At 40.4% G+C, this 11,842-nt stretch overlaps 1 non-coding gene across 1 annotated transcript; it reads left to right on the forward strand.

Moving 5' to 3' along the window:
* Positions 1–8,671: 8,671 nt before the first annotated feature.
* LOC118586423 lies at positions 8,672–8,778 on the forward strand. The gene has a single exon (XR_004945317.1). It is a non-coding gene; the product is annotated as a U6 spliceosomal RNA (small nuclear RNA).
* The last annotated feature ends 3,064 nt before the right edge of the window (positions 8,779–11,842 follow it).

The following is an 11,842-nucleotide window of genomic DNA, read 5'->3' on the forward strand; positions in this document are numbered from 1 at the left end:
CTGAATCACACATACCTCTCTCTTTTGCCTACCTCCTATAACCCAAAAATAAAGCAGAAAAGCCTCGGCTAAGCCGTTCCATTGGTCTCCACCCACAGCTTCCTCTCTGTCACCTTCACTGCAAACTGAACCTGTTTCCACTTGCAGGGTTCTGGCAGGCCTGCGGTCCACACAGTGCCTCATGGCTGTCTTTACCCTTGGCGACCCTTCTATTTGAAGGTTCTCTATCTTTGAATTCCAAGAGATGTTTCTCATTGATTTCCCACCTGTTTCCTTTGCTCCTCACCCTTTTCTTCTTCACATCCACTTGGAGATAAATCTCACCTACTTCTGAGTCCTTCAGCTGCTTACCTCCAGGTACATTGTGTTTCACAGCTGTCCTAACCCACTGGTCCAATCTGACAACTTGGCTTCCTGGATCACTGAAGGTAGACCAGATGTCTAGCAGAGCCTGGTTTATTCCTCATTCTTTATGGTACTGCCTGTCATTTCACTGTTGTTCACCTGAACACATGCACTCAGGTAGACATTCTGATCCATTTTGGCCACACAATTACATGTCAGAACTTGGACCCTGAGTTTCCTTCTGGGCTTTTATTCTACATTTAACTATTTTCCAAATATTTCCATTTGACTTTCCTGTTATCATCTCAAACTCTGACCCCTTTTGAGAGAATACTCAATACCTTTAAGTTTTACTAGCACATATTAATTATTTATAATAATAAATTTCATTATATTTTATGCATACATATTATGTATTTTGATCATATTTACCTCCATTGCCTCCTCCAGTACCTCTTCCTTTGCCCAACTTGTGTTTGTTTGTGTGTGTGTGTGTGTGTGTGTGTGTGTGTGTGTGTGCACGCATGCATCTACATGTGATGAGACTTATTTATATAAATATAGGTTATGAGTTATTTACAGTAGCATGGGCACCAGTGGATTTACCCCTAAAAGATAACATTATACTGCTGTGGGATGTTCTGTATGTTAAATGTGTTGCTCTGATTGGTTAATAAATAAAACACTGATTGGCCAGTAGCCAGGCAGGAAGTATAGGTGGGACAAGCAGAGAAGAGAATTCTGGGAACAGGAGTTGTGAGCCGGAGGAAGCCAGATGTAAAATTACCGGTAAGCCACAAGCCATGCGGCAAGGTATAGATTAATAGAAATGGGTTAATTTAAGATATAAGAACTAGATAACAAGAAGCCTGCCATGGCCATACAGTTTGGAAGCAATATAAGTTTCTGTGTGTTTACTCGGTTGGGTCTCAGTGACTGAGGGACTGGTGGGTAAAAGAGACTTGTCCTGACTGTGGGCCAGGCAGGACTGGAGAAAAATCCAGCTACATTATACCCTGCCCAACAAAGGTGTGGCCTCTAATCTCCTCCCTTAAATGCACTGTTAATCACCTGCCACACTTTCTCACTCACAAATTGTTATCAGTGGCACTATTACTCACTCAATGAGTATTTTCTGTTTTTCCCATTCTCTCTACTAATGCACCATTTTATTTAAAGTCTGAGACAGTGTTTGCTTTGTTGCCCATACTGACTCCAAACTCTTGACCTCAGGGGATCCTCCTGCTTGAGCCCCCCAAGTATTTGGGGTTATATCACATGCTGCTGCTCCCCACTACCAAGCTCTCTTTAGTCTTTCAACATTTTTGTCTTTTTTTTTCCTTTCTATTTCTATGGTTACCACCTTGTTTTCTCTGTTCCATCTTCCATTGTACTAATTTTCATAAAACCTTGCTCACAAACATGTATTACCTATATTGATCAAACTTTTAATCACATAGTTCAATGGCTGGGAGTGTAGACCAGTGGTAGAGAGCACGTGCAAGGCCCTGTGTTCAAATCCTAGTAGTGAAAAAAAAAAAAACAAATGAAAAAGAAAAAGGGAAATGTGGTGCTGCACAACCAAATGGCAAGAATAAGTACCTGCAGGAGTAGTGACCTCTCGACAAGCAACGCTAGCAAATATCAGCCTCTTTTCAGCTTCATGTAGGTCCCTCCAAAGGCATCACATGCACAGTGGCACATCAGAGGCATTGTTCAAGGGAGCACTCACTCTGTCAGTTGTCCGTCAAAATTCCCAATACTGATTTACAAGACTCAAATCATGGGAGTAACCCTGGAGTCAGGAGGGTGCTCCCAAATTACACAGAGTAAGAATAGGAAAGCATGATTGCCAGAGAACATAAGGGTGATGTTTCAGAATAGAGCATCTATTCTGAGCAGGCAAAGCAACAGATGTCCAAAGCACTCTCCTGTGACTATGACGAAGTGAAATTCCCTCAGTCTGACACTCCAGTTTCTACCCAAGGTAGCCTGAAATTTCCTTTCTTACTCACCAGAAAACTTGTGTGTGATTCACTCTTGACTATTCTCAGTCTTTCCACTTCTGCAAGGTCTTCCCACCCTGTTTCTCTGCTAATGTCACTGCCTTTATCACTGCTCAGTTTTGCCAGTCCTTCACACTCAAGATTATCCACTTCACCAGCCCGGACTGTAATGATTATCATGCTTCATTACATAGCTCAGACAGATGGCGTAGACAGTGGCTGCCGTCAGATTGTAGACCCAAACAAGGTTTGGAAAAGACAGAAAAGGTGTTGACATTACTATTTATAATGAAAAAAATCAAAACTAATTATATATTTTGAAAAGCTGAAACACCATAAACATTACAAAATCAAAAAACAATAGTTTTTAAAAATTAACTGCCTGGCATCTCCCATAACATAGTGTGCACCTGCTGTATGCTTTAATCTATTCATTTGTATGGACCATATATTCCTTAACCCATTCATTTGGAAGACATTCTTTTTTTTTTCAAAGCTGAAGACCAAACCCAGGGCCTTGCACTTGCTAGGCAAGCGCTCTACCACTGAGCTAAATCCCCAGCCCCAAAGACATTCTTTTTTAAAGATATTCTTTAATGTTTTCTATTAATAGAGAAACAACTCAAATTTTGGTTTCTTGGTTTTTATCAGTGGTTCATTTCAAAATTTATTTCATATTTGGTAATATTTGTATAAGTATTTATTATGTCATATTCAGAGAAATCTCTGTGTTCTTGTTTTTCTTTTTAAATAGTGATCTATAGCACTAGGAAAGTCTTACCAGACTGTTCTCTGGCTCCTCATATCATAGAATGTGTTGCTTCTGTCAGTCCCACGTGGTGAGAGTAAGATCACTACCACAATATTTAGCCAAATGTGAAGCAAGGTTTATTAAGTACAGGCCAGGTCCATACCTGGGATTTCCAGAGTATGGCCACAAATTACATTAGTCTGGGCCTTATAAAGGCAAAGCCCACAAGGCCATGTACTTCCCACCTTCATCCATCGGGGACAAACATATGTCCTGATGTACTTCCTGACTCAATACATCCCGCCTATGTGTGATCAAGCACATCCTCTGTAGTTGGGGCAACCAAACATATTTACAGAAGCGAAAAATGTGGCTTGTTATCTTACATTCACAACAGTTCCCAGCATTCCAGGAAGTTGTCTGTCCTTGGGCAAGTGGGCCTTACTGGTTAGAGGCATTTGTTGTTGTTGTTGTTTTTGTTTTTTGGGTTTGTTTGTTTGTTTGTTTGTTTGTTTGTTTGTTGTATCGATCTCTTAAGCACTGTAATTTAAACTTAAAACATAACTTTAGCCCTCACACTTGTTCTCAGCCTACTGCCTGGGCACTTGGTGCTGTGGGACACACAGTCATGGTAAGAATTCTGGACCTGTTCTCTTTTAGCTGAAGAATGGCTTGTAGATCAGCATAGGGGTGGGAGGGAACATTAATAGGAGCCATTTCTTTTCCTATGCCAGAATGGCCAGCCAGTAGTAGACTGTGTGAACTGTTGCAGGTAAATCCCATTAAGCTGTTTACAGCTCAGCTGTACCTTAGCTGGAGTCCAGAGCACTGATGTCTGTTCCAAGACATGAAGGGAAGTGTTCCAAAAAGAAAGTAAAAGACAAAAAGCATTTATGGATAAAATATTTGACTGTTGAAAATTCATAAAAGCACATTACCATGTTGACTTTTAAAATGTGAGTGATTTTGAAATGGACCCCAGTGTGTGTGGGTAATGGAGGGATAAGACATTGAATATTTTATCTGGTACACCTTGTAGGATTCTGTAAGGCCTGGCATTGTTTACATCTCTGGGAGACATTCACAGCTCCATAAGTCATATAGTAGCATAGAAGATACTTCCATAAGCATGCAATCTGTATTATCTTCTGGAATACATATCTATTCTTGATGTACAGATAGAACTTTTTCTTCTGTACTACTAGTAACTTTTTATAGGCTGTGTGATTAATTAATGAGTTAAATAAAACATTTTATATATGTTTATTTGCATAAGCACCATGATTTTACCTTTAAAGTGTGTGTGTGTGTGTGTGTGTGTGTGTGTGTGTGTGTGTGTGTGCATTCATCGTTTGGTTTAGGGTTAGAGCACTTGGTTCAGACCCAAGAATCACAAAACATATTGATCTGGCCTTTACCCTTTAAGAGGACAAATGTAAGATTCTTCCCATCTTCCCTTCCTGAACAGAACTGTCAGCAGGTACCAGCATCTGCTGCTAAGTTCCAGAACCACTGAGACCGGTTCCATTAGTGCATCCTGGTGCAGAGAAGTACAGGCCAAGAAGGCTGGCCAGAATGGCACAGTCAATGCTTGAAGGGTCTGAGTTACAGCAGCTCATCCTAAATGGCAAGGTGCAAACCTCAAATATCCATTTACTAAATCATGTCCCCCAAATAGATGCTCTCATATACTAGATCTCAGGAGAGGATGGTAGCTGCCATCAGCATCCCTACCTCTAATCAGCCAGGGACTCCACACTTTCCCTTCCCTTTAGCTGAGCAAAGTTGCAGTGACTGCAAGATAAACTTTAATATGTGAAACCTAGGATAGAGCTGCATTATTGTGGCCTTCAACTAAAGATAAAAAAACTCAGCTTTCACGGGCCATTCTTCTTATGTGAAATAATGCTTCTTCTCCTGAAGGAGCAGACCTCAAAACTGTAGTAGTAATACTAATAATGATAATAATGATAATATTGTTAAAGGCATGGTTCAGAATAGTCTGAAACTTTGAAAAAAATGAAGTCCTCTACCTTTAATTCTTTAGGAGTCATATGAATAGCTATAAGGATTAAATTGTATGTCTAATACTAAGCTGAAAAAATAGTTTCAGCAGGAACCAAAAGATTTCCTTCAGATGATTATATGAAGCTGAAAGGGGGAAAAGACAGAAATAGAACAGTAGAGTTGAGTCAAAGTCCTCCAAAATTCTACTGAATATAAGATAGGAAATTAGTATTCATTGGCTGTTACTATGTGCCAGTCATTATGTCCCTACTGGTATGTACCAAATCTTAGTTGCAGTGAATGTAAAGAATGCTAATTACCATTAAATCACCTGGTGGTTTTTTAAAAAATAAGGATAAGAAATGGCACACACACTTTGCTGTTGTATAATAGGCACTCAATACATCTTGGCTCCTATTGGTTTATAATGAATGCTTTGGACTGGTTTGTAGTAGAACAAGTGCGCATGACTTTTAGGCCTATAACTCCAAGTCTGAGCTCTGGTGCAGGGGGAGGGAGGGCAGCAAGACAGCTCACTGGGTAAAGGTGCTTGCTGCCAAACCTGATAATCTTACTTATTGTCTTAGTGTCATTCTCAGAACCCACATGGTAGGAGAGAACTAACTTCCGCAAGTTGTCTTCCAACCTCCACACATGCATACACACACATACACACACAAATAAAAAAAAACCAAACATATACACATGCACACAGAGAAGAGGAGAGCAAGAATAAAAGAAAAGAATTAAACTGTTGAATTCCAAAAGCTCTTACCTCTACGAAATCCTCAGTCTCAAGAGAGACACTTCCTGTTTACTCACACCTTATATACCTTTCTGTGCCCTGCCATCTTCCTTCCTTCATAGTGCAGGGATTAAAGGCCTGTGCCACTATGCCTGGCTCTGTTTCCAGTGTGGCATTGAACTTACAGAGATCTGGATGAATCTCTGCCTCCTGAATGCTAGGATTAAAGGTATGTGCTATCATTGCCTGACCTCTATGTTTAATATAGTGGCTGGCTTTGTCCTCTGATCCCAGACAAGTTTTATTGGGGCATACAATATATCACCACAGTTTATTATATGTGTATATGTATGCATGTGCCATGGTATGTGTGTGGAGGTCAGAGGAAAACTTTCATGGAAGTTGTATTAGTATGGGTTTTCTAGAGAAACAGAACTTAAGAGTTTATCTCTCTATATATAGAAAGAATTTAGTGCTGGGTAGTGGTGGTGCACACTTCTTATTCCAGCACTTTGGAGGCAGAGGCAGGTAGATCTCTGTGAATTTGACAACAGCCTGGTCTACAGAGTGAGTTCCAGGAAATAAAGAGTGTGGCATACAAGCTATAGTCCAGCTAATCCAACAATGGCTGCCCACGAATGGAAGGTCCAAGAATCCAGTAGTTGTGAAATCCATAAGGTAGGATGTCTCAGCTGGTCTTCACTATATGCTGGAATCCTGAAGAAGTGGGCTCTAATGCCAGTGAAGAAATGAACTTGCTAGCCAGATCAAAAGCAAGCTTCCTCTTCCATGTCCTCTATATGGGCTGCCAGCAGAAGATGTGGTCTAGATTAAAGGCATATCTTCCCACCTCAAAGATCTGGATTAGAAGAGGGTCTTCCCACTTCAAATGCTTTAGTCAAGAAATAAATATCCCCCACAGGTGTGTCCAGCCATTTGGGTTTTAGTTAATTTCAGATGTAGTCAAGTTGACAACCAAAAACAGCCATCACAGGAGTCAGTTCTCTGCTTCCACCACTGGGTTTCAGATATGGGCGACCAGCACCCTCACCCACTGAGCCAGCTCATCCACCCTGACCAAACTGTGGATCTTCATGGTCATTGGAAGCTTGGCGACAGTAAAAGGCTTCTGACTGATCAATCACAACTTAATTCAAATCGAATGCAATGAACCTGGGGCACTTCTGCCTCTGCTCAACAGCTGCTTCTCAGTTCCACTGCAGACTTGATCCTAAACACATACATTTTCCCATCTGAAGCATCACACTAAGCCATGCCAATGTACCCTGCCTGAATACCTTGCTCAGATTTAAAACTATCAAATGTTGTGATGTAGATTGTCCCTTTATGTCCATGCCAAGTTTTCTGCTCCTGTGGAAAATTAATGTCTTAACTGCAGAAAATGTCTAGACTTTCCTATTTCCTTATTTCATTCTTCAACATAAGTATTAAACTGGCCTATCTCTGCATTGTATTATGTTAGAATGATTTTTAAAACTGCCAAAAATTTTAGTTGCTGACTTAAATTTCATTTTTAAAATTATCAAATGAATTTTGGCTTAGGGCAAGGAGAGAATTTTGGTGGCTCTCAGTTAGGGCTTAAGATTTGGCCTTTCTTTGTGTAGCTAGTATGACACCACACATTGACAAGTATGGTTTTAAAGGTACAAGAATATGAAGGGGATGAAGTGGTTAGGAGTGCGTACTTACTCAGGGGACCTGAGTTCACTTCCCAGCCCCATGTCAGGTGGCTCACAACACCCTGTTCCTTCAGAGAATCTAACAACCTCTTCTACTCCCCATGGGTGCCTGCATTCATGTCCACAGACACACAGAGACATACACACAATAAACAATTTAAATAAAATCTTTTTTTAAATGAATGTGAAAATCTGGGTGTGGTGGTGAGTACCTGTTGCCATTGCCAAAACCAGAAGCCAGGAGGCTAAAGCAGAATAGTCTGGAGTTTGACCCAGTCTTGGTTACACAGTGAGGCTGTGTCTGAAAAGACCAGACAAAACAGGTACAAAAGCAGTGAATGGACAGAGGACCATTAATAAAGAGGAAAATTAGCCAACATTTTAAAGAAAGTCTGCTATATGCCTAGAAATGCAGACACAAACACATCCTCCTTTTTAAACTTTATTTGTCCAGAAAATAACTCTGAGAAATTAGTTTTGTTTCTGTGAAATGCAAGAAGAAACTGAGAATCAGGTGTTCTAGCTCCTCCAGGAAATTCCAAAGCTGATACTCAATGTAGGCACTGTGGATGAAAAACATAGACAGACCCACAGACTTGGAGACAACAGCTGACTCTAACCAGGAGGTTAAGTTTCTGGGAAGATTTAAAACAAACAGTGTAGAAAGTATAGAGATGAACCTACTCACATGTTTTGTTTTGCTTTGTTTGTTTTTGAGAAAAAGATAAACCTAGGCAGACAGAGAGATAAGACCTTGGTGGCATGTGAGGCTGAACCCTCCTGATTACTCAGCCAATGAGGAAGTGGAGAGAGGACCTGTGTTCAGAATTGCAAAGGTTGTTCTTTGCAAAGCTCTAAAACAGACTGCCTCATTTTCACTGTTATGAGTCCCTTGTTCTGATTGGGACATGAAGATCTTTGTTTCTTGCAGAGTATGACCTTTGGTTTCCCCCAGTCTCAAGTGCTGGGATTACAAACACACACTGCCACATCTAGCAGGGTTTTAAAGACAGTGTTTTTACAGGAAATACGAGGATTCTGGTAGAAAGTGTTAGCTGACCCTGAGTGAGATCTCCTCTTTCTTAGAATAATTTGTATTCAAAATAAAAAGAAATTAGTGCTTGCTTCAACAGCACATATACTAAAATTGGAATGATACAAAGATGATTGGCATGGCCCTTGTGCAAAAAAGACATGCAAATTCACGAACCACTCCATATTTTTCTAATTATATAAAGAACTTAAAAAAAAAAAACTGGACATCAAGGAAACAAATAACCCAAATTAAAAATCGGGTGCAGATCTAAACACAGGATTCTCAAAAGAGGAAACACAAATGGCAGAGAAGCACTTAAAGAAATGTTCAACATTCTCAGCCATCAGGAAAATGCAAATTAAAACTACTCTGAGATTTCACCTGACATCTGTGAGCCATCACTCCAACCCCAGAACTTCTCTTTTTATCTGGGTAATGTTTCTCAGCCTTTCTTGAAGATGGTTGTGACCATGTGATTGAATTCTGGACAAGAAATCAGTGGAACCATTACATGGGAGTATAGACTATATTAAGAGTGTCTCCCACAGACAGTCGTTCATTGTGCTTCCCTCCTTGGTCTCCGGTTCTTGGTTATCAGCTATGGCCTCTAGCTGGACACAATTGGCCTTCTAGCTGGAAGCTTTGCCCTTTGCTAGTTAGAGCTTACCTGCTTCTCCTCCACGAGTGAGGCGTATCTGCTTCTCTAACACCTTCTGATGAAAAGCCAGCCCAGATGCCCAGGTAAGCACCAAGGAGCCACTACTCTGTTGAGCATCACTGAAACTGACCAATTCCGCAGTCTACCCTGGCTGCCTGGTCACACCTCTGTGAGACTGGAATCCTGCTCCAAACCTCAGCAAACTTGTGGGGCCTCACTGTCTCCTGGCTGGCTTTCTTTCCAGAGTCTCAATATGGCATGTCTTCCTTCAAAACACGTCTCTGTTTACAATGTAGTCCCTAAAATACCCCAACTAGGAACTATGCACCCTCGTCTCTCCAGATCAGCTCTCCCTTGGCTACTGACCCCCACATAAAACCATCTGAACTTGGTCTCATGCCACCTGTCCAGTCCTCCAGCTGTCACACCCTCTGAACAGTAAGACACCACACTATACTGTTGTACACTACTCGACAGTACAACAGGATTACACTGTTGTCAGTGCAGCCCCAGCCAGTTAGTCACGTACCTACCTTGGCTCCAAATACCTGCTTTCCTAGGATTGTCATCCAGAAAGTCACTCTGTGATAGAAAGAAAAGGAACGAGGGACAGAAGCCTGTCATGAAAATCAGACTCTGCCCTTGGAGTCCAGTTTAAGTGCACTAGTTCTTGAACATACTGAAGTAATTAAATTTGTTCTTAATTGATCAGATAGAAAGGGGCTGTACAATGTCAACTAATTTCATTAGTGACAATGAAGATCAAGTTTGAAATGTGACTTCCCAGGGATGGCTCACAAGGACAACTAATCCATTGAAGAGGAAAGTAGGAGAGTTTGCTACAATTCCATGCATTTGAGTGTGGAAAACCAATGCAGAGAGGTTCTTTATCTTCAAGTTTGCTACTGGAATTAAAGACACATTAGAAATCTGGACTTCCTAAGAGCAAAGGGTGCAACTGCATTTGGACCATTCATACTGTCACTTGACGGCCCTTCCAGGACTCTGTAGAGAGAAGGGAAACGTGAAATTGCCTAGGAACACATGAGTTTCTTGTGGGCATTAAGTTAAAATCATTAATTTTGAAAGTAGATAGAGAAGAGTAAGCAACAGGAAAAAAGGAGGATAGATTCCTTTCGTGCTGATCCAATATGCACCCTGCCTTCCGGGGAGTCCTCCTCTTCCTTATTCTTCTGTAGAGTTAGACATCAAAGCTTTGTGCCTTTTAAACTTGGGGTGTGCCTTGAATACATCAGGCAATGGTTTTAACTTGTCTGGCTCCCAACAAAGTTTCTTAGAGTCAGAGCCTATGTACTTTGAAGAAATAAAGTAATTAATTGTATCCCATAAATGAGTACAAGAGCAGTCTACATTTCCAATGGAACGACACAGAAAGAAGCTGGTTATGGCGATGTTAAAACCTGTTTCTTTTGATCTTTTTCTTCAAGACAAAAATATAGCAGGTCGAATCATCTGTCCGTGATTTTAGAAGCATGTTATTTTAGGAATATGATTCATGGGGGAAAAGACCACACTCATGTAAAACGTCTGTCAGTGTTGTAAAGTTCAGTGGTATTTTAAATATTCCTTCTTTCTACTTGAAATCTGTATCTTGAAATCAATTCATATTATTTGGGATTCTCCAGAGAACAGTTAATGGAATGTATACATCATCTCTCTATCTCCTATCATCTATTATCTATCCATCAAACATTATCTATCATCTGTATATCTACCTATCATTTACAATTTGTCTATCATTTAGCCAAAGAAATTTATTATAAGGAACTGGCTTACGTGATTGTTGAGACTGATAAGTACAAGTCTACAGTATGAACCGGTCAGCAGAGAGAAAGGTGATAAGGTAAAATCCAAAGGCAGTCTACTGGAGAATTTCCTCTTCCTGTTGCAAGGTCTTTCTCTTCTATTTGAGCCTCACACTTATTGGACAAGGCTTATCCACATTGTACAGTGCAACCTGCCTTATTCTATCAATTAAAATATTAAAATTCTACCTAAAAGCACTATTGAAGCAACACTCAGATTCCTGTTAGACCATTAACAAAATTATCTGTGCCAGCATTCATGTGGCAAGGTCTCTAGTCTGTTTATTGTCTATTATTCTGCTTGGTAATGTCTGAAGGAAATAATGAAGCTGGATACTGCTAGTTTTGTGTATGTGCCTGGCATAGACTCTGATTTCAGAGATATCTGAATTCTGAGCTCTGCTACAGTAGACTAGTATCTCTGTGACATTGAACGAGCTATCTGAAGTGTATGTTTTCACTTTTTGATTTGTATTTTAGGAATAATAGTACCTGCTTATAAAATCTTGAGGATTAAATACATGCAGTAATACCTATGCTAATGAAATATCAGTAAAAATATAGAATTAACATTTTTGGTTTTTACATTTTAATATAATGTTTGTGCGTTGATATGTTGCTTGCCTGGGGACCAGAGGACAAAGACAGCCACTATATTAAACACAGAAGTCAGGCAGTGGTGGCACACACTTTTAATCCCAGCACTAGGAAGGAAGGAAAATGGCAGGGCACAGAAAGGTACGTAAGGCGTGAGTAAAGAGGAAGTCT

Source organism: Onychomys torridus, chromosome 6, assembly GCF_903995425.1.
Source record: "Onychomys torridus chromosome 6, mOncTor1.1, whole genome shotgun sequence".
Lineage (NCBI taxonomy): Eukaryota > Metazoa > Chordata > Mammalia > Rodentia > Cricetidae > Onychomys > Onychomys torridus.